Below are 25,389 nucleotides of genomic sequence, written 5' to 3'. Positions count from 1 at the left end.
AAATAAAATCTTTTTTTAAAAAATAAATATTTTTAGGGGTGCCTGGGTGGCTCAGCCGTTAAGCGTCTGCCTTTAGCTCAGGTCATGATCCCAGAGTCCTGGAATCGAGCCCCGCATCGGGCTCCCTGCTCGGCGGGAAGCCTGCTTCTCCCTCTCCCACTCCCCCTGCTTGTGTTCCCTCTCTCGCTGTGTCTCTCTCTGTCAAATAAATAAAATCTTAAAAAAAAAAAAAATAAATAAATATTTTTAGGGGCGCCTGGGTGGCTCAGTCGTTAAGCGTCTGCCTTCGGCTCAGGTCATGATCCTGAGGTCCTGGGATCGAGCCCCACATCGGGCTCCCTGCTCAGCGGGAAGCCTGCTTCTCCCTCTCCCACTCCCCCTGCTTGTGTTCCTTCTCTCTGTCAAGTAAATAAATAAAATCTTAAAAGAAAAAAGAAAAAGAACTGCTTTATTTTTTTTTTTTAAGATTTTATTTATTTATTTGACAGAGAGAGACACGGCGAGAGAGGGAACACAAGCAGGGGGAGTGGGAGAGGGAGAAGCAGCCTTCCCGCCGAGCAGGGAGCCCGATGTGGGGCTCGATCCCAGGACCCTGGGATCATGACCTGAGCCGAAGGCAGACGCTTAACGACTGAGCCACCCAGGCGCCCCAAAAGAACTGCTTTAAAAAATAAATATTTTTATTTATTTTTATTATTTTATTTTTAAAATTTATTTATTTATTTATTTATCAGAGAGAGTGAGCACAAGCAGGGGGAGCGGCAGGCAGAGGGAGAAGCAGGCTCCCTGCAGAGCAGGGAGCCCGATGTGGGGCTCGATCCCAGGACCCCGGGATCATGACCTGAGCCGAAGGCAGAAGCTTAACCAACTGAGCCACCCAGGATTCCCCCCAAAATAAATATTTTTTAAAAAGGATCTCGGGGTGCCTGAGTGGCTCAGTTGGTTGAGAGTCTGCCTTTGGCTAAAGTCATGGCCCATGTCGGGCTCTCTGCTCAGTGGGGAGTCTGCTTCTCCCCCTCCCTCTGCCTGCCACTCCCCCTGCTTGTGCTCTCCCTCTCTGTCAAATAAATAAGTAAAATCTTTAAAAAATGTTTTTTTTTTAAAAAGGATCTCTTCCTTGGGAAAGCAACAAGTTATAGAATTTGATTATATTCAGCAAACATTTTTCAAGAGCTTTCTATAGGATAGGAGAACACAAAATTGAATAAATTTTGGTACCTACTTTCTAGGTTCAAGAAAAACAAAGAGACAACACTCAACAGTAATACAGTGTGATAAATAGGGGCATACACAGGGCACTGTGGAAGCAGAGAAGGGACCCCTACGTCAGTTGTGGTGGGGGGGCAGGGAGATGGTGACCAGGGAAGATTTCCCAGTGGAGACGACACCTAGGCTTTCATCCTGCAAAGATGAATAGGAGCCCTCCAAATCCACAAGGTTCTGCTGTACTCAAGTCTCCCCTGGTGACTTCATTTACTCCTGTGATTTCAACAACTACCTCTGTGCTAATAACTCTCAATGTTTCCCTAGCTCAGTCATCTCCAAAACCTGCCCATCCAGTGTCTCCTATTTGTATGTCACTGTTCAAATTCAACTTGTCTAAAACCAAGCACTGAAAGAGAGCCAAGGCTTTGATTTTTATAGTAATCATATAATTTTTATCCTTATTCATTATATGGGTGGATATCACTTCCTGTACTTACTGCACTATACTTTTGCACTTACTGCAAAAGCACACTAACTGATCTCCAACTGAGATCTCTCTCCACCACCCATTTCCCCAGTCTGTCCGACACACTTAGATCTTCAACAAGATTTATCTTCCTTGAGTCCAATGTTTATGGTATCATTTCATTGAACAATAACCTTTAGACATTCCCTTTGGTCTACTCAATGGAGACCAAGCTCCTTCATCCAATAGTCAAGGCAGTCCCTATGGTCTGAATATTTGTGTTCCCCACACCCCTCCATTCATGTTGAAATTCTCACCCCCAAAGGTGATAGTTTTAATAAGTGGGGACTTTGAGAGGTGATTAGGACTTGAGAGTGGAGCCCTCCTGAATGGAATGTGTGCTCTTATAAAAGAGACCCCACAAAACTGCCTAGACCTTTCCACCATGTGAGGTTATAAGAAGTCTGTGACCTGCAGGAGGGCCCGTGACCATGCTGACACCCCGATCTCAGACCTTTCAGCCTCCAGAACTGTGAACAATAAATTTCTCTTGCTTATGAGCTACCCAGTCTGTAGTATTTTTTTATAGCAGCCTGAATGGTTTAAGACGGCACTCTCTGTTCTGGTCCTGAATGACTCTTTCTATCTTTATATTCTATGATTCCCTTAAAGGCATTTTATGCCAAACTCATCTACTCAATGTTTATTTCCTGAATATAGCTTACACTTTTCTACCTCAGTGTCTAAGTTTGCTATCATGATGCTATCTATGTTTGGATAACATTAAAGGCGGAAAACATACAGGATGATTTATATTTTAATATATAAAGAGCTCTTACAAATCAATAAGAAAAGACAACCACTCGGGGCGCCTGGGTGGCTCAGTTGTTAAGCGTCTGCCTTCGGCTCAGGTCATGATCCCAGGATCCTGGGATCGAGCCCTGCATTGGGCTCCCTGCTCTGCGGGAAGCCTGCTCCTCCCTCTCCCACTCCCCCTGCTTGTGTTCCCTCTTTCGCTGTGTCTCTCTCTCTGTCAAATAAATAAATAAAATCTTAAAAAAAAAAGAAAAAAAAAAAGAAACAACCACTCTAATAGAAAAAATGGCAAAACACAGACAATTCCAATTGATATGGTTGGATTTAAATCTACCACCATGCTGTTTGTTTTTCATTTGTCCTATCTATTTTTTTTTTAAAGATTTTATTTATTTATTTGACAGAGAGAGAGCAGGAGAGCACAAGCAGAGTGAGTGGCAGAGGGAGAGGGAGAAGCAGGCTCCTGGCTGAGCAGGAAGCCCAACACGGGGCTTGATCCCAGGACCCTGGGATCATGACCTGAGCCGGAGGCAGACGCTTAAAGGACTGAGCCACCGTCCTACCTATTTTTGTTCCTGTTTTCCTGCTGATCTTGGATTGAGTATTTTTAGTATTTCATTTTATTTTCACTTACTAACTATATATATTTTTTTCAGTAGTTGCACTAAGGCTTACTATATGCATCTTTAACTTACCACAGACGACCTTCAAATAATATATGATTTCATGTGTAATGTAAAAACTGTACAGTAGTATACTTCCATTTTCCCTCTGCACATCCTTCTTGCTATTGTTGTCATACATTTTACTTCTACATATATCCCACTGTATATTATTACTATTTTTGTCTTAAAGAATCTATTATTTTTATTTCTTTATTTATTTTAAGTAATCTCTACACCCAATTCAGGGCTCAAACTCATAACCCCAAGATCAAGAGTCACAAGTTCTACTGATTGAGCCAACCAAGTGCCCCAAAGAGTCAATTATCTTTTAAACAACTCTTTAGAAATGTCTTTTATATTTACCTACATATTTACTATTTCCATTCCCTTAATTTGTTTGTGTTGATCTCAGTTTCCCTTTGGTATCATCTTTCTTCCATCGGAAGAACCTCCTTTGACATGTCTGGTAATGTAAGTGATAAAATTTTTCAGCTTTTGTTTGTCTTAAAATTTCTTTTTTGTCTTCATTTTTACATACACTGGAAATACTATTGTAAGTTGACACTTTTTTCATTTAGCACTTTAAAGGTGTCAATCCATCATCTTCTGTCTTGAATGTTTCTGATGAGAAGTCAATGCTTATGCTTGTCTTTGCTTCAGTATTTATATCTTTTTCTCTGTCTTCTTTTCAGATTTCCTTTTTATCATTGGTGTTCAGCAATTTGATTATGCTATGTCTAGGTATAATTTTTTTGTGTGTGTGTGAGATTCATCAGATTTTTTGGATCTGGTAGTTGATATTTTTTCACTAAATCTTGTGAATTTTTTGCCATAATTTCTGCAAATATTCTTTTCTGCTCCCCTTGTTTCCCAGTGCTCCAAATTACATATATGGTAGAATGCTTGATATCATCCAACAGATCACGGAGGCTCTCTTTATTTCTCCTCCAGCTTTCTTTTCTCTCTGTGCTTCAGGTAACATAGTTCTTATTTCTACATCTTCAAGTTCACTGATCTTTTCACCGTCATCATCTAAGTTTCTGTTAAGGCCATACAATGGTATTTTTCATTTCTTTTGTACAGTCTCTGTATCTTTCCTCATTGGATTTACGGTTTTCTTTAAATATTTGAACTTATAACCGATGTTTTGAAGTCTTTACCAATTAATTGCATAATTTCTGTCATTTCTGGGTCTGTTTTTACTGTCTAATTTTTCTCCTGGCTATAGATCATAGTTTTTTTTTTTTTTTTTTTTTAAGATTTTATTTATTTATTTGAGACAGACAGAATGAGAGAGAGAGAGAGCACATGAGAGGGGGGAGGGTCAGAGGGAAAAGCAGGCTCCCCGCTGAGCAGGGAGCCCGATGCGGGACTCGATCCAGGGACTCCAGGATCATGACCTGAGCCGAAGGCAGTCGCTTAACCAACTGAGCCACCCAGGCGCCCTATAGATCATAGTTTTAAAAAATTTTGCTTATTTATCTATTTATTTATTTGGTGGTTGGAAGGAGCATGTTTATTAGACACTGGACATTGTAAATGTTACATTGTGGAATTTCTGGATTTTATTGTCTTTCTTGAAGAGTATTGGGCTTTGTTCTGACAGGCAGTTAATTTACTTGCATGTTAACTTGATACTTTTGAGGCAAATTTTTAAACTTTGTTAGGGCAGGTCTAGAGTAGCTTTATTCTTGAGTTAGTTAGTAGAAGTCCACTCCTAAGGCACAGCTTTTTTGAGGTAACTAATGAATGCTCTGAATGTTTTTTTTTTTTTTTAAAGATTTTATTTATTTATTTATTTGAGAGAAAGAGAGAGAGAGAAACAGCATGAGAGGGGAGAGGGTCAGAGGGAGAAGCAGGCTCCCCGCTGAGCTGGGAGCCCGATGTGGGACTTGATCCCAGGACTCCGGGATCATGACCTTAGCCGAAGGCAGTTGCTTAACCAACTGAGCCACCCAGGCGTCCAATGCTCTGAATGTTTGACATGGTCTCTCCAGTCTGACTAGTTAGAACTCTAATTTCTTCCATCCCTGTGTAAGCTCCAGTAATTATTCACTTTATAATTCCCCTACAATTGTTCTTTACCTGGTAGTTTATTTTTGGCCAGTTTTAAGGAGTCTCCCCTCTCATGCCATGCACGTGCAGCCTACTGTTCAGCCAAAGACTCACAGGACCACTATGCACATTTGTGGAGCTCTTTCTTTGCATAGCTCCCTTCTCTCTAGTACTGTCTCACAGAATCCAGCCTCCTCAGCCTCCCTGAAATCAAATCTCTGTCTCCTCAGCTCAACAGAACCACATACTCTGCTTGGATTTCCCATCCTTGTGCTATATAGTCTGAAGAGAATTTATGGGTAGATAGTTGGGATAATTGGAAAGTGCACATAATTTGCTTTTTCCTTTTCTCTTAGGGATCACAATCTTATGCTACCTTTGCCCAATATCTTAAAACAGTAGTTTCATGAGGCTTGCTGGAGGGGAGGTGGGGGGGGTGTTGGGGTAACTGGGTGGTGGGCATGAAGTAGAGCACGTGATGGAATGAGCACTGGGTGTTGTATGCAACTGATGAATCACTGAACTCTATCTCTGAAACTAATAATACACTATATTGTTAATTAATTGAACTTAAAATTTAAAAAAAAGAACCCCCCCAAAAAACCCACAGTAGTTTCATATATTTTGTACAGTTTTCTAGGTGTGTGTGTGTGTGTGTGTGTGGTGGGAGGGCTAGTCTGATGCCAGTTACTTTGTCATAGTCAGAAATAAGAAGACAATTCAATTTTCACTTGATATAGAATTCTATATAGAATTTCTTTTATTACTTCAAAGATGTCATTCCATTGTCTTCTGACTTGTATTGTTATCTTTGTTTTCCTATGTGTAATGTTTCTTTATCAGAAATGAAACGTAAAACAACCAAATACACTTTATTCTTTTTTTTTTAAGATTTTATTTATTTATTTGACAGAGAGAGAAACACAGAGAGACAGGGAACACAAGCAGGGGGAGACGGAGAGGGAGAAGCAGGCTTCCCTCCAAGCAGGGAGCCCGATGCGGGGCTCGATCCCAGGACCCTGGGACCATGACCTGAGCTGAAGGCAGACGCCTAACAACTAAGCCACCCAGGCGCCCCATAGAAGAGCTTTTTAATTAAAAAGAAAAAGGAGTCCGCTCCCAAGTGCATCTGCAATTCAAAATGTCGCACCCGGCCCCTCAAACTAATCCCTTCAACCCCAGTAACCCCCAGGTCTTCTTTGGTGTGGATATTGGAGGGAGAAAGTTGGTAGAATTGTCTTAGAATTGTTTGCAGATGTTTACCCAAAACAGCAGAGAATTTTTGTGCTTTGTGTACAGGAGAAAAAGGCATTGGACCCACCACTGGGAAACCTCTCCATTTCAATGGATGTTCTTTCCATTGAATTTTTAAGAAATTTATGATTCAAGGTGTAGACTTCTCATATCAAAATCAGACAGGTAGAAAAAGTATTTATGGTGAAAAATTTGAGGATGAAAATTTCTTTTTTTTTTAAAGATTTTATTTATTTATTTGAGAGAGAGAGGGACAGAGAGACAGAGAGAGAGAGAGCATGAGTGGAGAGAGAAAAACAGACTCCCCGCTGAGCAGGGAGCCTGATGCTGGGCTCCATCCCAGGACCCTGAGATCATGACCTGAGCCAAAGGCAGATGCCCAACCAACTGAGCCACCCAGGTGCCCTGAAAAAAATTTTTTTTTAAAACAAATCCTCTTTTTTTTTTTTTAAGATTTTATTTATTTATTCATGAGAGAGAGAGAGAGAGAGAGGCAGAGGGAGAAGCAGGCTCCCAAGGAGCAGGGAGCCCGACGCGGGGCTCTATCCCAGGACCCTGGGATCATGACCTGAGCCGAAGGCAGACGCTTAATGATTTGAGCCACCCAGGTGCCTGAAAAAAATTTTTTTTAAAGATTTTATTTATTTATTTGACGGAGAGAGACACAGCAAGAGAGGGAACACAAGCAGGCGGAGTGGGAGAGGGAGAAGCAGGCTCTCTGCCGAGCAGAGAGCCCCACGCGGGGCTCAATCCCAGGATCCTGGGATCATGACCCAAGCCAAAGGCAGACGCTTAATGACTGAGCCACCCAGGCACCCCTGAAGATGGAAATTTCTATTATCAGCATGATCAGGAAGGTCTATTGAGCATGGCAAACGAAGGCTGCAATACAAATGGTTCTCAGTTCTTTATCACAATAGTTTTGACTCTTCATTTGGATGGGAGACAGGTGGTATTTGGCCAAGTAATTAAAGGAATGGGTGTGGCAAGGATACTGGAAAATGCAGAAATGAAAGGTGAAAAACCTGCCAAATTGTGCATTATTGCAGAATGTGGAAAATTGAAGGAAGGGGATGATTGGGGCATATTCCCAAAAGATGGTTCTGGTGACAGTCATCCAGATTTCCCTGAGGATGCAGATATAGATTTAAAAGATGTAGATAAAATTTTACTAATAACAGAAGACTTAAAAGACATTGGAAGTACTTTTTTCATATCCCAGAACTTGGAGATGGCCATTAAAAAATATGAAAGGGCGCCTGGGTGGCTCAGATGGTTAAGCGTCTGCCTTCGGCTCAGGTCATGATCCCAGGGTCCTGGGATTGAGCCCCCGCATCAGGTTCCCTGCTCCTTGGGAGCCTACTTCTCCCTCTGCTTCTCTCTCTCTCTCTCTGTCTCTCATGAATAAATAAATAAAATCTTAAAAAAAAAATGAGAAAGTGGGGCGCCTGGATGGCTCAGTCGTTAAGTGTCTGCCTTCAGCTCGGGTCATGATCCCAGGGTCCTGGGATTGAGCCCCTGCATCGGGCTCCCTGCTCAGCGGGAAGCCTGCTTCTCCCTCTCCCACTCCCCCTGCTTGTGTTCCCTCTCTCGCTGTGTCTTTCTCTGTCAAATAAATAAATAAAATCTTAAATATATATATATATATATGAAAGTTTTAAGATATGTGGAAGGTTCAAAGACTGTTGTTGAGAAAGCAGATAGATCGAAGCTGCCACTAATAGCTTTAAACTACGTGCTGAATATTGGTGCTTGTAAAGTGAAGATGTCAAACTGGCAGGGAGCAACTGACAGTTGTTTGGAGTCTCTTGAAATTGACCCATCAAATACCAAAGCATTGTACCCTAGAGCTCAAGGATGGCAAGGATTAAAAGACTATGATCAAGCGCTGGCTGATCTTAAGAAAGCTAGCACGGGAAGATAAAGCTATCCAGGCAGAATTGCTGAAAGTCAAACAAAAGATAAAGGCAAAGAAAGATAAAGAGAACGCAGCATATGAAAAATTGTTTGCCTAATAAGGAACTCAGTTTTATTTAAATATTACGCATTGATTGTATAAAGGCAATAAGAAAATTTAAAGGTTTTTGTCTGTTATATATGATCCCTGATGTGTTTCCTTTGATACTTCAGTTTCCCATTATTTACAGTTTAGGAATACTAAAAACGGTTCACTCTTAAAAAAAAAAAAAGGTGTTACAAAAAACAAACAAACAAACCCCACAAAAAAACAAAAAACAAACAAGAAAACCCAAACCAAAACAAAAAGAAATCATGCTGATTACATTTATATAAAATATAAAAATAAGTAAGACCATTACTACTGTTAGAAGTTAAGATGGTGGGGGGAGCCTGGGTGCCTCAGTTGGTTAAGCAACTGCCTTCGGCTCAGGTCATGATCCTGGAGTCCCAGGATCGAGTCCTGCATCTCGAGTCCTGCATCAGGCTCCCTGCTCAGCAGGGAGTCTGCTTCTCCCTCTGACCTTCCCCCCTCATGTGCTCTCTCTCTCTCATTCTCGCTCTCTCAAATAAATAAATAAATAAAATATTAAAAAAAAAAGAAGTTAAGATGATGGTTACATTTGGGAGTAGTGACTGAAAGGGGACACAAAAGAAATTTTTGAGATGCTAGATAAATATATATGTATATATTTTAAAGATTTTATTTATTTATTTGAAAGGAAGAGAGAGCACACAGGAGTGGGGGGGAGGGGCAGAGGGAGAGGGAGAAGCAGAATCCCCGCTGATCAGGGAGCCCAATGTGGGGCTAGATCCCAGGACCCTGAGATCATGACCTGAGCCGAGGTCAGACTTTTAACTCACTCCATGCAGGCGCCCCTGATATATATTTTTTTTTATCATGATTTTGTAATTATATCCTAAAAACCCCAAAGCAAACAAAGAAAAACTTGGTCACTTTTAGAGGTTTCTAGGTTATTAGCTAAGTATTCCCAAAAATTTATAAATAGAGGAAAGAATCAAACATATATTCTAACCTGTAAAGGACTATATTTCAGGGTTACCTAATAATTAATAAGGGAAAAATTTTTTTTAAGTAGGCTTCACCCTGGGAGTAGAACTAATGACCCTGAGATCAAGAGTTAAATAATTGACCGAGCCCCCCAGGCACCCTGGGAAATTTCTTTCTTTCTTTCTTTTTTTAGAAAAATCACAGCCAACAATTTCAGAAGGAATTACGGAATTAGAAAATCACCAGCAGGGGAGATATAGGTTTTATGTGAAGTTTACATATTTTGAAAGATCCTTTTAAGTAGAATACATACTTTTGGAGCAAATTAGTCATAGTACCTTGTAAAGGATTCATGTAGGTGAGAGGCCCTGAAGCTTAAAATTCATTAGCTTTATGGTACGTGTACCTCTGCCCAGTTCTGCTAGGCCTGATTCTTCCTACAGCCTCCAGTGATCTCTCAGTGAAAATTTTCACAAATCAAATGTCTTAGATAATCTATTGATTCCATTTTTTGTTTGTTTTTTTTCTTAGTGACATCCTCTGGAACCTACCTTTGTGCCTATTAGTCTGGACTTGTTGCTCTCTGGACCGGTTACATAGTTGATATCCTGGGACTTCCCTTTGTCATCATCCTAGGAATGATTTTCACTGGTCTCATGTGTAAATTCCTATGTCCTTGATCTCAGGTCTTCCTCTTTCTTGGTGGAAAACACCTTTACTGAGAAAAGGCACATAGGAGATAAATTGAGAGCTTACATTAATGAAGATGCCTTTTTTTATTCTACTCTCACACTTAGTTGATTGTTTGGGTATCCCATTCTAGATTGAAAATAATTTCTTTCAGAATTTTGAAGGCATTGCTTCTTTATTTTCTGGCTTCATTTTGTTGTTGTTTTGTGTGTGTGTGTGTTTTTTTAGAAAATTTACTTTATTTAAAAAGTATATATAATACATCCCATGATATAAAATTCTAAACATGGTAGATTTTAAAAGGAGCATAGTGAAAAATATAAATATCTATTTTCTTTTCCTGTGTATACATTTTGTATGTTTATTGTCTTTTCCTAAGTTTGCATTTTTCTTTATTTTACAATCTGATTCATACTTATAGTAAAATCATTTTAAATACCATAGACAGGCATAAAGCAAAAAGTAGAAATTCCCTTCTCTCCATCCCCTCCTCAGATACTGGTAAATATCCTTTCACACTTTCAACCACCTGGATATATTTTCATTTTTTACATAAATGGGTTCACATTATATATGTTCTGTAACCTACTTTTTTCACTGAATACTGTAATGGAAATCTTTTTTTTTTTTTTTGAGATTTTATTTATTTATTTGACAGAGAGAGACAGTGAGAGAGGGAACACAAGCAGGGGGAGTGGGAGAGGGAGAAGCAGGCTCACTGCAGAGCAGGAAGCCCTATGCGGGGCTTGATCCCAGGACCCTGGGATCATGACCTGAGCCGAAGGTAGATGCTTAACGACTGAGCCACCCAGGCACCCCTGTAATGGAAATCTTTCATGATACTACATTTAGAGCTACTTCATTCTTTTCTTTTTTTTAAATGATTTTATTCATTTATTTGAGAGAGAGAGAGCACACAGGAGCAGGGTCGGGGAGGGGGGCAGAGGAAGAGGGAGAAGCAGACTCCTCAATGAGCTGGGAGCCCAAAACGGGGCTTGATCCCAGGACCCTGGGATCATGACCTGAGCTAAAGGCAGACGCTTAACCCACTGAGCCACCCAGGTGCTCCTACTTCATTCTTTTTAATGCTTGTACTTTATTCCTTTATGTATCAATATCTATTTAGCCAGTTCCCTCATGATGGCTATTCAAGGTATTTCCAACATTTTATTATTAAAAATAATGCTGCAACAAACATGTTAATAGCCTATTTAGACAAATGAGTTTATTATATTTACTTATATATCCTACACTCCTTTTAAAAATCAGATTTTTAAAAAAGATTTATTTATGTCTTTTAGAGAGAGAACATGAGCTCATGTGCAAGTTGGGGAGGGGCAGAAGGAGAGAGAATCTCAAGCGGATTCCCCACAGAGCACAAAGCCCTACCGGGGGCTCAATCTCATGACTCTGAGATTGTGACCTGAGTGGAAACCAAGAGTCAGATGCTCAAGTGCGCCACCCACGTGCCCCTAAAAGTCAGATATTTTAAATGAAAGTCGAAGTATTGAAAATGACTAATGGAATATGTGGGTAATGTGTGAATTTGAAGGGAAAGAATCAGGGTTTTAGCAATCCTATTTTTATTAAGTAAATATTCAAGTCAACAAACCAGAAAGCCATGTAAAACTAACTCTTTAAAGACTATGACTGAAAAAAAAAAAATAAAGACTATGACTGAGTTGGTGAGCCTTATCTAGATTAAGGCTACTTTCTCACTATGAAATTTCTCTTAAGGGCTCCACTTAATTTCCCAAACACATCCTTTCTGTTCCATGCTCAGAAGCTGCCTAGTTTATCTCTGTTCACTCATAACTATCAGACCTGTTTGGTAGCAGGTGATGTACATTTTTAAGATTTAATATGTTTCTAACAAAATTTTCTGGCTTCAGTGTTTCATTGGGAAAACAGTCATTTGATTCCCAATCCTTTGTACATGACCTATGTCTTCTCTTCGAAATCTTTTGGGATCCTAATCGTAGCCAATGAGGTTTATCCGAGGCGCGATTATTGCTAATTGAAATCTTTCAGGATCCTCTCTGTAAGGTGATGGTGTAATTGGACTGATACTTGAGTTTTTGTGCCTTTTCACTCCTTTTTTTTTTTAAGATTAAAAAAATTTTTTTTAAAGATTTTAATTATTTGTCAGAGAGAGAGAGAAAGAGCAAGAGAGAGCACGAGCAGGGGGAGCGGCAGAGGGAGAGGGAGAAGCAGGCTCCCCGCTGAGCAGGGAGCGTGCTTAGGGGCTCGATCCCAGGACCCCGGGATCATGACCTGAGCCAAAGGCATCCTCTTAAATGACTGAGCCACCCAGGCATCCCAAGATTTTATTTTTATTTTATTTTATTTATTTTATTTATTTTTTAAAGATTTTATTTATTTATTTGAGAGAGAGAGAGCACATGAGAGGGGGGAGGGTCAGAGGGAGAAGCAGACTCCCTGCCGAGCAGGGAGCCCGATGCGGAACTCGATCCAGGGACTCCAGGATCATGACCTGAGCTGAAGGCAGTCGCTTAACCAACTGAGCCACCCAGGCGCCCCCAAGATTTTATTTTATTTTATTTTATTTTATCTATTTATTTATTTTTTTATTAAAGATTCTACTTATTTGACAGAGAGAGACACAGTGAGAGAGGGATCACAAGCAGGGGGAGAGGGAGAGGGAGAAGCAGGCTTCCCGCGGAGCAGGGAGCCCGATGCGGGGCTCGATCCCAGGACCCCGGGATCATGACCTGAGCCGAAGGCAGATGCTTAACGACTGAGCCACCCAGGCGCCCCAAGATTTTATTTTTTTAAGTAATCTCTACACCCAGCATGGGGCTCAAACCCACAACCCCAAGATCAAGAGTCACACACTCCACCCACTGAGCCAGCCACTCGCTCCTGTGACTTTTCATCCTATTGCCAGTCTTTTTGTTCTGCTTTCTTGGAGATTTCATTCACTTTAACTTCCAACTTTTCTAACGGAATATTTTTAATTTCCATGACTTCTTTCTTCTTTTATTTTTAAAGAATAGTATCCTGGGGGTGCTTGGATGGCTCAGTCGGTTGGGCTTTCGACTCTTGGTTTCGGCTCAGGTCATGATCCTCAGGTTGTGAGATCGAGCCTGCTTTGGGCTCCTCACTCAGCAGGGAGTCTGCTCCTCTCTCCCTCCCTCTCCCCCACCCTCCCCTCTTCCCGTCTACTGCTCGCATGTGCGTACACATGCGTGCTCTCTCTCTCAAATAAATAAATAAATCTTTTTAAAAAATAGTATCCTGGGGGCGCCTGGGTGGCTCAGTCGTTAAGCGTCTGCCTTCGGCTCAGGTCATGATCCCAGGGTCCTGGGATCGAGCCCCGCATTGGGGTCCCTGCTCAGCAGGGAGTCTGCTTCTCCCTCTCCCCCCACTCATGCTTTCTTTCTCTCTCTCCCTCTCTGAAGTAAATAAATAAAATCGTAAAAAAAAATAATAAAAAAATAAAAATCTTTTCCTGTTGTTTAGTCTCTTTGTTTTTTTCCAAGTCCCGCCCCTCCTTTTTTGTTTGTTTTGGTCTCAGTTTTCCATATTGGAAGCTTTTCTCAGATTATCTTGTGAACTGTGAACTGTGCCTGTCCATTTATCTGTGAGAATGTGGAACTAAAAACAACAACAACAACAACAACAACAAAACGGTTATTAGCTCTGTGTGTTTCAATTTTAGTATATGTGCTGCCGAACACACAGCTCTGTGTGTTTCAGAGGTATGTTGATAGATAAGTTTCATTGTGGGGTGAGCAGGCAGTGAGTTGGCTTTTTGTTGAGGGGAACCCAAGTATCAGCAGCTGTAAGTTCCTCAGGAGCTATTCAGTCTCTCCAGAGAACACTCCAGGTTTCTGTGCGGTGGGCAAAATCGTGGCTGCTGGTTTGCCAGCAGCTGGGAAGGAGAAGGGGTCTCATTCTTCAGGGTAGCAACTGTGGTAGGCACAAAAAACGCACCCCCCTCCAAGACACATTCGCTTTCTAGTCCCCAGAACCTGTGAATATTTTATAGCAAAAGAGTGACTATTTCCTTGTATGGAAAGATGTGAGGAAATTAATGATCTAAAGAAGAGTTTATCCTGGATTGTCTGGGTGGAACCTAAATGTAATCACACATATCCTTATAGGAGAGAGGCAGGGGAAGATTAGATGGAGGTCTGCACGGAGGAGGAGGCCATGTGAAGCTGGGGGCCGAAATTGGAGTGATGTGGTCATAAGCCAAGGAACATCTAGAGCTACCAGAAGCTGGAAGAGGCAAGGAACAGGTTCTTCCCTAGCGCCTTTGGAGGGTATGTGAATGCTGACACTTTGCTTTTGAACTTTTGTTCTCCGGGCTATGAGAAAATAGATCTGGTTTTTGTTGTTGTTGTTGTTGTTGTTGTTGTTGTTTGTTTTGTTTTAAAGATTTTTTTTTAAAAAGATTTTATTTATTTACTTGACAGAGAGAGACACAGTGAGCGAGGGAACACAAGCAGGGGGAGTGGGAGAGGGAGAAGCAGGCTTCTCGCGGAGCAGGAAGAGCGATGTGGGGCCAGGTGCCCCAGATCTCTGTTGTTTTAATGCCACCAAATTTTTGGTAATTTGAGAGTGCGGCCACAGGAAACAAATACAGTGACTTTCACTTAAACTCCTGTTTTTAGGGGCGCCTGGGTGGCTCAGTCATTGAGTGTCTGCCTTCAGCTCAGGTCATGATCCCAGGGTCCAGGGATCAAGCCCCGCATCGGGCTCCCTGCTCAGTGGAGAGTCTGCTTCTCCCTCTCCCACTCCCCCTGCTTGTGTTCCCTCTCTTGCTGTGTCTCTCTCTGACAAATAAACAAATAAAATCTTATAAATAAATAAATAACAAACTCCTGTTTTCAGTCTGATTTCATGTCCTACTCTCTCCCCTGGGTCCTCTGGCTCAATTTCTCTGAGGAAGGAACTTCATATTTCCTCCTGGGCAGTTCCCTGAGCAAGTTACCTGGCCGGGGAAACATGGGAATGGGGATCTTATACAAACTATATAAACTGTCCTTTTCCACTGCCATCTGAGGGACTGGTACCTCCAAGTTCTGAGGCTTCTGGAATGATGAGTGGGGTGGGGTTGTAAATTGGCTGCCTTCTTATTGGTTTCACCCATTATGGGTATTTAGGCTTCAGCTTGCTCCAAATTGTGAAGTTATCACTCCTCTATTGGATTTCCTTTTTCCAAAATATGTCATCTCTCATCGACTGTTGACTTCTTTCCTATTCTCCTTGTCCTTGTGGGTTTATTTCTTTTTTTATTCCTTTACTAACATTTTTGAGGAGAGAGTGTTCTATGTGCATGTTTAACTGGAATTTTTTTTGACTTTTCAAACTGATTTTTTTTTCTATTTCCGAATTTACAATTTTTTAAAAGATTTATTTATCTTAGAGAGAGAGAGAGCACGAGCGGCAGGGGCAGAGGGAGAAGGAGAGAGAATCTAAAGCAAACCCCACGCTGAGCACCCTGAGCCCAAACCCAAGACCCCAAGATCATGAACGGAGCCGAAACCAAGAGTCGGACGTTTAACCAACTGCACCACTGAGGCCCCCTCTATTTCTGAATTTTAAATGTTTATTTGATCATAATGGCTTCTGGGTTTTGCTTCATGCTTAGAAACACCTTTAAAGAATACTTTTAGGGGCGCCTGGGTGGCTCAGTTGGTTAAGCGACTGCCTTCGGCTCAGGTCATGATCCTGGAGTCCCGGGATCGAGTCCCACATCGGGCTCCCTGCTCAGCAGGGAGTCTGCTTCTCCCTCTGACCCTCCCCCCTCTCATGCTCTCTGTATCTCATTCTCTCTCAAATAAATAAATAAAATTTAAAAAAAAAAAAAAAAAAAGAATACTTTTAGGGGCACCTGTGTGGCTCAGTCGTTAAGCGTCTGCTTTAGGCTGGGGTTGTGATCCCAGGGTCCTGAGATCGAGCCCCGCATAGGGATCCCTGCTCAGCGGGGAGTCTGCTTCTCCCTCTCCCTCTGCCTGCCTCTCTTCCTGCTTGTGCTCTCGCTCTCTCTCTGTCAAGTAAATAAATAAATAAATCTTTAAAAAAATAAATAAAAAATAAAGAATACTTTTATGGTTCAATAACTTACCTTTTAATCACTGTTTGATCTGTAATTTATTTGAGTTCATTTAATGACATAAACTCTAGCTTTTCTTTTTTAATGGCAAATAGTTGCCCTAATTCCACTCATTGAAAAATCTACTCTTTCCTCACCGACTTGAAATATCCTATTTATTATATGTGCTAAATTTTTTAAAAGGTTCTTTCTTTTATTAATGGGTAATATGATTTCTAAATTTGGAAGGGTCATCTTATATTTGTTCCCATGTATACACTAGTAGTTTTTTAAATTAATAAACTTTATTTTTTTAGAGCAATTTTAGGTTCACAACAAGATTGATTGGGTGCAGAGAGTTCTCATATACCCCCTATCCCCACATATGCAAAACTTGCCCCACTATTGACTTTCCACATCACAGTGGTACATTTATTACAATGTTGAACCTGTATTGACACATCATTATCACTTAAAGTCCACAGTTTACATTAGGGCTCACTCTTGCTGTTGAACGTGCTATGGGTTTTGACAAATGTCTAATGACATGTATCTACCATTGTAGTATCATACATGATAGTTTCACTGCCCTGAAAGTCCTCTGTATTCTGCCTGTTTATCCCCCAACCCATGGCAACCACTGATCTTTTTACTGTATCTGTAGTTTTGCCTTTTCCAGAATGTCATATGTAACCTTTCCAGATTGGCTTCTTTCAGTTAATAATATGCTAAAATGTAATAGCATGGTTCCTCCATGTGTTTTCATGGCTTGATAGCTCATTTTTTTCAGCACTGAATAATATTCCATAGTCTGGATGTACTACAATTTATCCATTCACTTACTGAAGGACATCTTGATTGCTTCTAAGTTTTGGCAATTATGAGTAAAGCTGCTATAAACATTCATGTGCAGGTTTTTGTGTGGACATAAGTTTGGTTCATTTGGGTAAACACGAAGGAGTGTGATTGCAGGATTGTATGGTAAGAGTATGTTTAGTTTTGTAAGAAACTGCCAAACTATCTTCCAAAGTTGCTAGTCCATTTTGCATTCCCACCAGTGATAAATGGGAGTTCCTGTTGCTCCATACACTTGTCAGCATTTGGTTTTGCCAGTGTTTTGGATTTTGGCCATTCTAATTGGTATGTAGTGATAACTCACTGTTGATTTAATCTGTCATTCCCTAATGATATAGGATGTTGAACATCTTTTCATATGCTTACTTGCTATCTGTAGATCTTCTTTGATGAGATGTCTAGGTCTTTCACCCATTTTATTTATTTATTTATTTATTTTAAAGATTTTATTTTATTTATTTGACAGAGAGAGAGATGGAGAGCAGGAACACAAGCAGGGGGAGTGGGAGAGGGAGAAGCAGGTTTCCCGCGGAGCAGGGAGCCCGATGCGGGGCTCGATCGATTTTAAAAAAATCAGGTGGTTCAGGGGTTCCTGCGTGGCTCATTCGGTTAAGCGTCTGCCTTCTCCTCAGGTCATGATCCTGGGGTCCTGGGATTGAGCCCTGCATCAGGCTCCCTGCTTAGCAGGGAGTCTGCTTCTCCCTCTTCCTCTGTCTGCACTCTGCCTGCTTGTGCACGCTCTCTCTTTGTCTCTCTGTCAAATAAATAAATAAAATCTTAAAAAAAAATCAGGTGGTTCATTTTCTTATTACTGAGGGTTTTTTTTTTCTTTTTTAAAAGATTTTATTTATTTATTTGAGGGGAAGTAGGGGCAGAGGGAGAGGAGAGAGTCAGTCTCGAGCAGACTTGCTGCTGAATGCAGAGCCTGACTGAGAGGCTCAATCCCACAACCCTGAGATCAGGACCTGAGCTGAAATCAAGAGTTGGACGCTTCACTGACTGAGCCACCCAGGCGCCCCATCTTATTACTGAATTTTAAGAGTTTTTTGTATATTTTGGATACCAGTTCTTTATCAGATGTGTCTTTTGCAAATATTTTCTATCACCCTTTAGCATGTCTTCTCATTCTCTTGACATTGTCTTTCTCACAGCAGAAGTTTTTCATTTTACTGAAGTTCAGCTTATTAATTGTTTCTGTCATGGATCATGCCTTTGGCATTGTCTCTGAAAAGTCTTTGCCATATTCAGGGTCATCTACGTTTTCTCCTAGGAGTTTTATAGTTTTATGCTTCCACTTAGGTCTATGATCCATTTTGAGTTAATTAAGATCTGTGTCTAGATTCATTTTTTTTTTCATGTGAATTTCCCCATGTCAAGATCCTTAATTTTATCATCTGTAAAGCCCTTTTTTGCCATGTAAGGGAACATATTTAGAGGTTCTGGGGATTAGGACATGGACATATTTTGGGGTCATTATTGAGCATACCGTTGGGTTACAAAGAGTCAAGAGCAAGGATGCATCTGGTCTTGTGGGACCAGCAAAGAGAAACTACCATGAACCCAGGTGTATTCTTCCTGTCTCTCCTCTCATCTTGCCTCTGATCTTCTGTTTTGGGCTTCTTTCCTAGCAATAGGCTTCTTCTGGTTCTCTGTCCTCAAAGGGGGAAAAATTAGCCATAACTCACTGCCCGAACTTTACATGTTTCAGACCCGGTCACATGAAGAGACTAACTTTTTTCTTTTTCAGACCCAATTCCTGGGGTGTGGGGAGGAATACACCTGCTTGACTCAGTTGTCTATCTCTGGTTCAGTTAGCTGGTTTGGAGGGCAGAGTTTTACATAGCATAAATACGGCTGCTGGCAGTCACCCATTTAACCATGTGGAAGGGGGACAGAGAAGGGTAATCACTGTGAGATGGACAAATTTCCCAAAGAAGTAACCACCACATTTAGGTACATATACCTCTACTCTCTGACCATATATTTTCATAATCTACCTGGGGAATATTGGTGGAAAAGTTTAAGAGGCACCAATAAATTCAGTAAGTGAAGCAGTGAATGACAGCTTAATACAATTTTTACCAATACTCATTTCTTATATTTGCAAGGGTATATTTTGGCTAGTCAGAAGAACAAACAACTCTTTTGATTTGCCCTCAAATAAATGACCTTAATCCAAGCTAGATTCAGCTTCTTATGCTCAACTCCCCAACCTTTTACTTGCTTCTTTTTCATTCTCTTTTGTCACTGGCCTTCACCATTGGCCTCATAGCAGAGGGCTAACATGTTTGCTTATCAATTCTTTCTGACCTTATTGACCACCATGGCTATTCTGGTCAGTGACCAGCCTTATTTTGTGGCCAGTGATCAACTAGATATTTCTCCATCGGTTCCAGCTCTTCATCCCCAAATATCTCTCAAATCTTTTCTCCCAGTGTGCTCCTATCCCACCAATATCTGGCTTTTTGAAGGCAGGCAGTTAGGTATCATCTCAAGTTTTTACAAAGGGGAAGCATCACTCCTGTAATAACACTCCCCCACACATACTAGGAGTGTTACAAAAATAGGTAACAGGCAAGCACACACATCCTTAAGAATAGCTTCTGGATAAAAAAATCTGAGGATACATGGGGTGCCTGGTGGCTCGGCTGGTTGGCCCTTCGACTCTTGAATTCAGCTCAGAGCATGATCTTTGGGTCTAACCCTGCGTTGGGCTCCACGCTCAGTGGGGAGTCTGCTTCTCTCCTTCTCCCTCTGCCCCTCCCCCTGTGCTCTCTCTCTCTAAAAATAAGTGAATAGAGAAATCTTAAAAAAAAAAATCTGAGAATATAGTCTTCTTTAGGATCAACAATCTTCTTTCTCAATTATCTTTTTCTATTTCTCATTTCAAAACTTATTTCACAGCTGAGGGGTAATGCTGATTATGCCAAACTGCTTGCAGCTCACACTCAAACTGGAACTTTGCCCCTTTGACACTTTATTTTTTTAAAAGATTTATTTATTTATCTTAGAGAGAAGCAAGCACAGGGTGGGGGAGGGGCAGAGGGAGAGAGACTCTCAAGCTGACTCCACACTGAGCAGGGAGGCCAACTTGGGGTTCGATGTGGTGCTTAATCTCACGACCCTGAGATCATGACCTGAGCCAGAGTCAAGAGTCAGAGACTTAACTGACTGAGCCACCCAGGTGCCCCTTGCCCCTTTGACAGTTTAAAATCCTTTAGCTCTTTCTTCCTCACTATATGTGGGATATAATTGTTTACCATGTTGATCCTTCCCCCATTGTCAAGTTAATGAATTCACTAAAAAACAAAAATATAACCACACTGGTGAACCCTCCACTATCCTTTTTAAATAAATTAGACACAAAACAAGGGGCACAAAGGAGAACCCTCTCCCAACGTGCCTCCCCCCTTAAGGGCAGCTTTCTTATCCCACTAGCCCTCTCTGCAGTTGCTCACCTAGCAGAAGCAGAATTGGGTTACTCTTGCGTCTCCTTCCCCCATCTAGTTACTACCCTTTTCAAAAGGGGAAGTCAGTGCTGAATTCTTTCCTTTGCCAACTCCCTATCAAAGCCTTTTGCCAATAAAAAAGGGATCCAAACATGAACTTTCCAGGCCCATGACAGTCCCCAAACATGAGGACAGATCTGTTTCTTGGGGTCACAAAGTGAGGGCAGGAAGCCAAAGTGCTCCCCACATCCCACTGCCCTTGGGAAAAGCAATAAAGATCAGTTTGGTTTTCATTAAGAAAAAGGTGGCCATTCCCAGAAGGAACAAAAATCCTTTGTGTTACCATCATTTCCCTATCATCCTAGATGCTGAAAGAACGTTTAAGGTTTTTTTTCCCGTTAATTAATTATTTTTTATTTATTTAATTTATTTATTTTTTTAAAGATTTTATTTATTTATTTGACAGAGAGAGACACAGCGAGAGAGGGAACACAAGCAGGGGGAGTGGGAGAGAGAGAAGCAGGCTTCCCGCGGAGCAGGGAGCCTGATGCGGGGCTCGATCCCAGGACCCTGGGATCATGACCTGAGCCGAAGGCAGATGCTTAACGACTGAGCCACTCAGGCACCCCAATTAATTATTTTTTAAAGATTTTATTTATTTGAGAGAGAGAGAAAGAGAGCACAAGCAGGTGGGAGAGGCAGAGGGAGAAGCAGGCTTCCCGCCGAGCAGGGAGCCCAATGTTGGGCTTGATCCCAGGACCCCGGGATCATGACCTGAGCTGAAGGCAGCCACTCAAACGACTAAGCCATACAGGTGCCCCTTCCCCTTTAATTTAATCACTTTTTAAAAAAGATTTTATTTGGGGTGCCTGGGTGGCTCAGTCGTTAAGCGTCTGCCTTCGGCTCAGGTCATGATCCCAGGGTCCTGGGATTGAGCCCTGCATCCGGCTGTCTGCTCGGTGGGAAGCCTGCTTCTCCCTCTCCCACTCCCCCGCTTGTGTTCCCTCTCTCGCTGTCTCTCTCTGTCAAATAAATAAATAAAATCTTAAAAAAATAAAAATAAAAGATTTTATTTATTTGAAAGAGAGAGCACAAGCATGGGGCAGGAGCAGAGGGAGAGGGACAAGCTGACTCCACACTGAGCAGGGAGCCCGATGCAGGGCTTGATCCCAAGACCCGGATATCATGACCTGAGCCTAAATCAAAAGTTAGATACCTAACAGACTGAGCCACCCAGGTGCCCCCATTTGAGCTTCTTATTCCTCTACTCTCTCCTTACTCTAGAGGCTAAAATTTATCCCTTCATGCATCCCTTTGGCACTGTACTGGGTAATGGGATAACCAGCAGAAGCCTCCAGCAATCTCCAGGGGAGTCCTGTGGGATGATACCTTCTCCTGTAAATTGGAGACAAGGAGCAGATCTTGGTTTTCCTCACACTTTGACAGGAACTGGAGAACGTAAGGATTTGGGTCTGATATCCTCTCAACTGAGCCAGTTCAGACCAGTGCCCGAGTGCGTGCGTGTTTGAGGAGCTATAGGTGGGAGGGAATGCTTGTGGTGGGGAAGTGTTTGTAGGGGGCCTGAGGAAGTCTGGAATATCCTGGGAACAGAATGTGCTGGCGCAGGCCCTGAGCCATCCCCCAAACCCCTCCCACTTCTCTTCTCACATCACTAACCAGTTCCAGCTGTGCACAATCCAGGCCATCTCTTCCCATCTGGCTTCTAGGAGCTCATGACTAATTAAAGGAGTGTGTGTTTGGGGGGTGCAGTCTTCTTAAAAACAGAGGTTTCCAGGGAACAGCTTGGAAAACTCAATCCCATTCAGCCAGGGAAAATTCCCTCTCTCCTGATTCCCTCAGGGCTCAGGGGAAACAGGCCAGAAGCTAACACCGCATTTCTCTAAATCAAGAGCAGTGTCTGGGTTGGTGAGTTATAACTTATGCTTTTTTCACCTCCAGTTTCCAGTTTCAGGCCCCAGACTTGCCTTTTATACCGGAATGTCCAACCCTAGGGGCCACCCCATTCGGGTAAGGGTGGCTGTCAGAGAGGGCGGGTGGTGGTTTAGAGATCTGCTTCTCTTGGACTTAGAGACTTCTAACAAACCTTTGCCCTACAACCCGTAGCCCTATTGCCCCGATCACTAGAAAATACTCTCAGAATCTAACCTACTTCCTCCTGTTACAGTTTAAAATGTTCTAATTAAAAAATATTTCCAGGGCGCCTGGGTGGCTCAGTTGGTTAAGCGACTGCCTTCGGCTCAGGTCATGATCATGGAGTCCCGGGATCGAGTCCTGCATCGGGCTTCCTGCTCAGCGGGGAGTCTGCTTCTCCCTCTGACCCTCCTCCCTCTCATACGCTGTCTCTCTCTCTCATTCTCGCTCTCTCAAATAAATAAATAAAATCTTTAAAAAAAAAAATTTCCATACACAATTCTTCCGCCACATTCTGTGGACAGGGAGGGAAACTAGTTTGCAGGAAGGGAGCAAGCAAGCCGAAGAACGCAGTTCTTTCCCTCTGAATCAAGTTCTCTTTTTGGGGCACGCAGAGCACATGTCCTAACCCTTTGCACACATCCCCATACCTCCCCCAGTGAGAGATAACAAATTCAGAGGGAAAAAGAGCTGCTGGGTCAGCCTGGCTCAGGCGGTGGGGGCTGGTGGAAGGGGTGGCCACGATGTCACTAGGGGACCGGTTAGTCATAGGTCCTTACACACGTGCCTGCCTGCAGCCCCTGGCTCTAGGGGCTTTGGTCTGGGTGCCTGCGGAAACTCTCGGGAGGCTGCAAAGATCATCACAGCTTGAGCCTGAGGCTCAACTGCTTCCCAGCTGTGTGACCTGAAGCAACCTATTAGAGATTCAGTTTCCTTTTCGGTAATAAGGTGGTAATACCAGCTCGCTTGTTGAGAGGTAGATGAGGTAAACTACTCGGCAGCTTTTACTATTTTACTCTATTCTCTCCTGGCTCCTTAGTATCTGGAATGTGGTTCCATGCCAGAGCGAGTGCCCACCTTTCGTAATAATTTCTTACTCACACACTGTCACATGTTCTTAAGTGTCCTCCCTGCTCCTTTTTTTTTTTTCCTCATGGGAGGTGCCTAAGGGGAGGGAGTAATCAGCTATTACATTCATCTTACTTCTTTCCCTCACATCCTCCCTGTCTGTATCCTCCTCTCTCCCCACCACCCTCAGCTCCTGTTCCTCTGGCATTATTATTATTATTATTTTTTACTACTTCTTATCGCTTTCTCTTCCATCCCAGCCCATCTCCAGGGGCTGAGTCTGGGCAGGCAGAGCTGGAGCTGAACTCACAGCCACAGAGCTGCAAGGAAATGGGTCAAAATGTTACTAGTGGTTCTCTTCTGGGTAGCATTTACTCGTGGTTTTCATGGTCTTCCTTGTTTATTTTGGTATTTTCCAAATTTACTACAACGAGCAAAGGATAACTTTTATTCAGGAAAAAGAGAAAACTTTATTTATTTATTTAAAAAGATATTATTTATTTATTTGACAGAGAGCATGAAAGAGCACAAGCAGGGAGAGTGGCAGAGGGAGAGGGAGAAGCGGGCTCCTGCTTAGGGGAGCCGGACGACGTGGGACTCGATCCCAGGACCCTGGGATCATGACCTGAGCCGAAGGCAGACGCTTAACCGATGGAGCCAGCCAAGGTGGCCAAGAGAAAACTTTAATCAGAAAAAAATTATAATTTTCAATTGGACCATGTCCTGTTCTCAAAAAAAGAGGGAGTGAGGGGTGGAGGGTGGAAAGAGGGGGAGAAGGGCAAGGTTGCGAAAGAACCCTGCAGGGGGCTGAGTGAGAGCTAGTTCCTAAACTCCGTCATTTCCTGGGGACATCAGCCTTGGTGATGGCCTCATTCATGGCCTTTGTCACTTCTCGGTCAGAAGCTCTCTGTCCTTCCTTGCCTGTCACTGGCCATTTAGGACTTAGTCACCTGATTGTTACCCAGTTCAGGGCTGGGTGGGTCAAGGGCTCAGCATCATCAAGGGCAACAGTATGAGTCAGGAGTATCCCCCACCTCGACCCTGGAGCGTGAGGGGTTCCCCTGTAAAGCCTGCCAGCCTTACAGCCTAGCATGTGGGGAAGTGCTCAGCATTGGGGTCCTACTGAGAACATGAGTTCAGTAACCCCTTCTCCCAGTCCTATCCCTACTTCCCTGTGCATTTGAAGGATATGCAAATGTGTGATGCATAAATGAGAGTGGAACCTTTAGTGGCTCCTAAACACTTGAAGAACAAAATTCTTTGAGTCATCAGGGTGGTGCATGGAAAGAGTATGGGTTATGTTGGGTTATGGAGTCAGCAGAGGGATTTGAATATAGCCAGATCAATTGGGAGCTTTATGTGCTTAGTCAAGTTCCCTCTCTGGGTCTCCATTTCCTCTTATAAAAAAAAATGGCCCCAAAAATGGCAAAAACAAAAAACAAACAGAAAGACCAGAATAATTCCTCTGTCCTAGGAGGGTTGTGAGAATTAAATGAGATCATTGATAAATCACCCAACACAAAGTAGATGTTTTAAAATGGAAGTTTGTCATTTCTTCTTTAAAGAGCACTCAAGACCCTCTCTCAGCTCTGGCTCCTAACCACTCTCCCACTCCAGTTATTTGTGTGACAAAGATTCATGAAGCACCTCCTGAAGCACTGAGCTGGCCAGAGCTAGGTACTAGGGACTCAGCAGGGAATGAAGTAGTCCAGACCCTGGAAACTACTCACTGAGCGCAGCAGTTTGGCTCAGCTCTGCACTTTTACTCAAGGCCTGCACGGTCCCTGTCCCTCAGTGCTCTTCTACTCCAGCCACTTCTCAGCCAGCCTTCACAGTCCGGCTCAAAACCTGCCTTCGTGGCGAACCTCCCCACGGCCCCATGATCCTTAGGATGGGGCACC

General features: G+C 42.5%; 2 pseudogenes; both read left to right on the top strand.

Moving 5' to 3' along the window:
• The first annotated feature begins 6,349 nt into the window (after window positions 1-6,349).
• LOC118532211 (peptidyl-prolyl cis-trans isomerase D-like) lies at window positions 6,350-8,700 on the top strand (annotated as a pseudogene).
• Window positions 8,701-12,079: 3,379 nt separating this feature from the next.
• Window positions 12,080-12,238, top strand: LOC144382432 (U4 spliceosomal RNA; annotated as a pseudogene).
• Window positions 12,239-25,389: the final 13,151 nt, after the last annotated feature.

The sequence above is a fragment of the Halichoerus grypus genome, chromosome 6, assembly GCF_964656455.1.
Source record: "Halichoerus grypus chromosome 6, mHalGry1.hap1.1, whole genome shotgun sequence".
NCBI lineage: Eukaryota > Metazoa > Chordata > Mammalia > Carnivora > Phocidae > Halichoerus > Halichoerus grypus.
The sequence above is the reverse complement of the archived record's forward strand: the minus strand, read 5'-3'. Positions and strand labels throughout refer to the sequence as shown.